The sequence below is a fragment of the Cervus elaphus genome, chromosome 5 (genome assembly GCF_910594005.1).
Source record: "Cervus elaphus chromosome 5, mCerEla1.1, whole genome shotgun sequence".
Taxonomy (NCBI): Eukaryota; Metazoa; Chordata; class Mammalia; order Artiodactyla; family Cervidae; genus Cervus; species Cervus elaphus.
The window spans coordinates 84,348,423-84,354,422 of record NC_057819.1 but is presented as its reverse complement, the minus strand read 5'-3'; positions in this window follow the sequence as shown (position 1 = coordinate 84,354,422).

Below are 6,000 nucleotides of genomic sequence, written 5' to 3'. Positions count from 1 at the left end.
ATGCTGGCAAAGACCAGATCACAAAAAAGTCTGATATGTCTTGGAAAACAAATTTACGGTTACCAAAGGGGAAAGGAAGGGGAGATAAACTAGGAGGTTTGGATTAACACATACACACTATTATATATAAAACAACACTATTATATATAAAACAGATAACCAACAAGGACCTATTGTATACCACAGGGAACTGTACTCAATACTTTGTAATCATCTATAAGGGAAAAAAACATGACTGAATCACTATGCTATACATGAAACTAACATGACATTGTAAATCAACTACACTTCAATAGAATGGAAAAAAAAATCTGCTATGTCTTCATGTAGAGTTTTGACCTGATGGTGTATATAAAAGGATTTTAAACAGGTGAGTGAAATGATTTGCTTTTTAGACTAGCTAAATGGCAACAAAGTAGAAGGGGGGGACTTCTGGGGAAGGACCAGTGGAACTGGTGGAAGAACTATTAATGCTAGTGTAGAAAAGAGACTCTGAGGATCTGAATTAATGCAATCACTATGAAGATGGAAAGTGATCAAGTTTGCTCAACTCAACAGTTTGGATGACTTGATATTAATAGTTTCATATTTGGAGAACTAGATGGATGGCGGAGCTGGCAGCTGAAACAGAAAGAGCAGGTCTCAGAAAAGAACTGTTTTACACAAATTGACTCTAAGATGCTATGGGATATCCACGATGTGGAGCAGTCAGCTGGAGGATGCGTCAGGAAGCAGTTAGCACAGAGTTCACAAGAGAACACAATTATCCAGAGGAAGCATATAACTGGGAAAGAGAACTGAGCTGAGAAAAGAAGCAACATGTAATTTAGTCCAGTTATTGGTGGATAAGGGGAGAGGGGGAAACTATTAATAGTCAGGGAAAACACATGAGCTAAAAAGCAGTGCTGAGAATCTAATCAAGGCTGGAAGCCATAACTTTGTAGTGGCACCAATCCACACTATTCTACATAAATTTCAGCAGTCCTCAACTTTTCAGTGCAGTAACAGCAAAGACAAACTGATATTAAACTCGGTTTGGGGATTTTGCAGGACTGGAATAGAATTACAAAGGTGGACAGAAGTTCAGGACGCCGGCGGGAGAATAGTTCCAGTGACTGACTGTGAAGTCCAAACTTGGAAGGAAGGAAGGAAAGACTGAAGGAGGCTGATAAGCTAGAAGACTGAGGAAAGTAGGTGTAGGAGAAAGACTGGAGTAGGGTTTAGTCAGTGGACGTGAGGAAATGAAATGGAGGTGAAATCACAGGAGTGGAAGTCAGAAACTGAGGCTTTGGTATTAGATATGCTGGAAAGGTTTTATGAAACTGGAATAGAAAGTTATGGCACTTTGGTTCTAGTTCCGACTCCAGTATCATTAGTTAGCTATGTTACCTTAGGTAATGCTCAGCTTTTGGAGTTGTTTTGAGATTTCATTTTTTCCCCCTCTTTTCATTAAAAGATATTTACGAGGCACCTACTATGTGTCAAGCAGTATACTATGCTCAAGGATGGTTTCTGTATTTAAAAAGCTAATACTCCTTAATATTAATGCATCTTAATTTAATATTATAAAAATGCTGTAAAAACATTCTGGAAAGTACCCCTTCGGATAAAAAATGAAATTGCGAGCCTTGCTTTCAGAATTCTAAGACTATACCTATCATAGAGGGGGGTCTGGAAAACAAAGGTGGACTAAAATTTATACAAAAGCACAGAAATATGACAAAAGAGTGGAAAAGCACACCATGACCTTGATTGTGGTCTCATTACAATGTTTTATTTTCCTCACTTATAAGAAGAAGGATAACACCACTGTGTTGCTGACTTTGGCAGGCTGTTCTGAGAACCAAACGAGCTAACAGTTCTGAAAGCTCTACGCTACACTACACTACCTGCTATACTCTAAGGCACTACAGATGTATTTGTTATAGTTCTTGCTTTGCTCCCTTTGGGTAAGTTAACGTTCCATAATCCAGAGTAGAGAGGTTAAGAGATCTGAAAATGGGAACTTCAGGAAATGAAGCATATTCTACAATTCCTCGAGAATATATTTTAAAATTGTAGGCATTTTTCCATTAAGATATTTTTAAAAATCTGTCAGGATGTTTCCTGTGTTAAACAGATTATGCTGTTAACTTGCAGCTCCTCTACAATCATAACTGTGCATTACAGTTCGCAGATACTCAACACTGCTTTGCCTGTGCTACGGCTCTTATCACCCCGTGGCATGAGCGTTTACTTACACGTGAATTAGGTTGTGAATTCCTAGCGGATATATCCTTATCACACTTAACATTGGTATCCCCAGAGTATTAGCATAGCTCTTAATACAAAGTAGGGTCTCAAAATGTGTTAGGGGAGTAAGTACATGAATGATTAAATGCCAGGTAGGATGAAAAGTGTCTGGATCCTCAGGGGTCACAATGGGCCAGAGAGACAGACTTCTCAACAATTGCAATACCATACAATCAATATTACATTGGGACAAAGGCAGGAAAAACTAACTTTGTCCCAGGGTAACAATGGGCTTAAAAGGTTTACAAGAAAGCTGTCATGTTGGCTAACCAATTAGTTAACATGAAATTCAATTCCTATTTTAGAATACAACTGTGAAGGACAGTGCTGTTTATGGACATCTCAAACAGAATGTACAAAGATCCAACATTCTTTGTAGGTTAAAATTGGTAAAATCACACACTTTGGGAAAAAAGAAAGAGAAAAGACAATCTCTGGCCCACAGCTAAAGGATTAGAAAAAGTATGAGGGATTTAATGCTGTTAGGGCAATGAGAATAACAAATTTGGAAAGAAAAGGGTCACTAGAGTCTAGAAATTAGTCAAATGAAATAAGCATTTATGAGAGCCAAGTAGCATATATAAAGTCCTAACAGAAATACACAATTAATCGAATGTATCAATTAATTCAGTCAGTAAATACAATGTTGGGAGTACAGCAATAAACAACACAGACCACCCCCTGCCCCCAACAGAACTCCCTGCCCTACGGATCTTGCATAGAATGTCCTCAGTGCAACTTACAGATTTCAGCGTTCTATTGATGACTTTTTTTTTTTTTACACTGAAACGTGCATATATTTTAAGATATAAAAATGAAATGGAAAAAATGGAAAATACATTTTCACAATACTTAAGTCTTGCTAGTCAAAGAATAACCACATAGAATCTTTAACGAAGCTCAATTGTGCCTTTCAGCACTTGGACCAAATTCTAATAGGTTTATTAGTCCTTTTGAAAGTGCAATTTCAGGATACTGAGGTAACAGTTATACTATTGTTGAAGTTTCCTAACAACTACTACTTGGACAGTGGTTCAAAATTTATAAAGTAAAAAAAAAAAAAAAAAAAAATTTATAAAGTACTTTCACATATTGCATATCATCTCATTTAATCACAATACTTTTCTTAGGTAGATATTACTCACTTTTTTCACTCCCAGAAAATAAAGCTGAGGCTCAATGAGTTAAAATTATATGACCAAGGCCACTCAGTAGGGCCAAAACTCAAACTCATACTTTTGACTCCAAATTGTTACCTTTTCCTTGTCTGACATTAAAAGAAAAGCTTTTATGTATCTGATACCCATGTTTGATCTATATTTTTTATGAAATTATTAACATTTAAAGGTGAAAATACAGAAGTTCAGAGAAGGTAAATAACTTGTTCAAAGTAAGTCAGCAGATGAATATGTTTCCATGTCTAATGGTAACACCCATGTATATTGCCAATCAACTTTAAAGACTGAAATACAGGAATATTAATACATCAATCCATCTTACTGTAATTTAGGTAAGCCCACACTAAGGATGGGGCTTCCTTGGTGGCTCAGATGGTAAAGAAAACACCTGCAATGTGGGAGACCTGGGCTTGATCACTGGGTCGGGAAGATCCCCTGGAGAAGAGCATGGCAACTCACTCCAGTATTCTTGCCTGGAGAAACCCCACGGACAGAGGAGCATGGTGGGCTACAGTCCATGGGGTCGCCGAGAGTCAGACACGACTGAGCGACTAAGCACAGTCCGGCACACACTAAGGATGGCACAGAGTGTTTTTTTAATATTTCCTACTGCCTTCTGCCTTAGGTAATAGTTCAACTTCACATGCAATAAAATCCTGAGTGGCAAGGTGAATTACTTGGGTCCTTTTACAACAGATACAATAAAAGAGATCAATGTTTGAAAGAATAGTTAGTATTTAAATAGGAATATCATAACACTGAAAAAAAGGGGAAGTCTGAAAAGTCTGAAAATGTACCAAGATAATACTTGATCCAAAATAATAACAATCAGTATTTAACATCTCTCTAAATCTTTTCAACTATATATGTATCATATATAAAAGATGATGGCATCTAACTTAGTTTACATAAATGACATGGTACTGGTACAATTAGTACTTTGTAATAGCAAGGAGACGAAACATTTTGAATTTAGCTTTGTAAATACTGACATAAAATAATTTAATGTAATGATGACATTTTTGGGACAAGCACAAGAGAATCAAAATCACAAAAGTTGCTTTTAAAAGGAGGACCAAAATAAAAAAATAAAGTTTTAAAGTGTACTAAAATACCTACCTCTTTGTGCCTTGTTAACAAATATTCCTTTTAATCAGAATTTACTGTTAGAGTTTCAAAAGTTAAATTTATGGGAACAGTAAGTTTCATATAATTTTTGTTTTCCTTGCAATATGTTGAAACTTGTTTATTACAGAGTGGAATTTGGTATAAGATGGGTTGTTTTGGATCTTGTCCAGGAGTTTAGTTACTGGACAATGAAGTTACTTACTTCATTATAAGATGGTTTCACCAATAAGGTGATCCACTGGCTCAGATCACATGGATATTATAACAAGGCCCCATTGTAAAGTACAGGAAGCCAGGTAGCTAATGGTCTATCAAATGAAACCTTAAGAAACAAAATGCTTTTTTTTTAGTAGACATGAAAATCATTTAAGCCTAGAAAATCATAAGCCTAGGTCATCTATTTAAATTTCCATTTCCTGAAGTGATGTCTTTATGTTTAATTGCTATATAGCTACTTTATATTAGTTTTAGCTTTCTTAGGCATTTGCTGTCTGATGTGGTCTTAAATTTATTTTTTATTATGAAAAAGTTCAGTTTTAATACTGCCTTTCTATTTACAAAAAATTGACTGCATTTGTCTATGGAAATAGACAAGAATCTACCACAAATTCATAAGGATTAAACTAAAATCTTGTGCAGCATGCTGATAAATCTGAGGCTAAAAAGATCTCGAGCAAGAACTGTGTAGTAAGCAACTATCCAAAAAATGTCATCAGAGATTAAATGACAATAACCAATCTTCCAAGTGATTTTACAATAGGCATTTCGATTTCATGAAGTTTTATAAGCAATTCCAAAGAATTAAGTAGCTTGAATGTGTTTAACTATAGGAACATAGCACAAGGTCATATTGTAGAAACACAACATGGAAAAGCCTTCAAAAAATTAATGCCTTAAATAGAAAGAAGACAAGAAAGAATAAAGCACAAAGTCTTACGTGAACTTGGAAAACAGTATCAAATTAAAAACCATGTAATAATTAAATGCACAGTAGTAGCATAAAGAATTATCATTAATTTCTAACATAATTATTAAAAGTTTTAAATGATTCATGTAAATATTGAAAGTCATGAAACATCTGCTCTTTACAATGTACCTTTCTTCCATGAATCAAGCCCTTTCTCCAACTGGTCATTTTGCTGATTCGTGGCCTGTATGCTCTATGTATTTTTAGTCCTTAAATAAATTATTAGATAATTATCTAATTTGCATTGAATGGGTAAGGCAAATTACATGATGAAAAAACTTGTCTTAAATATCTCAAAAGCCTTAAAAAATAAACTAGCCAAATGACTTCTCCTTATTACTATATAAAGATCTGTTTAGTCAAAGCTATGGTTTTTCCAGTAGTTACATATGGATGTGAGAGTTGGACCATAAAGAAAGCTGAGCACCAAAGAAT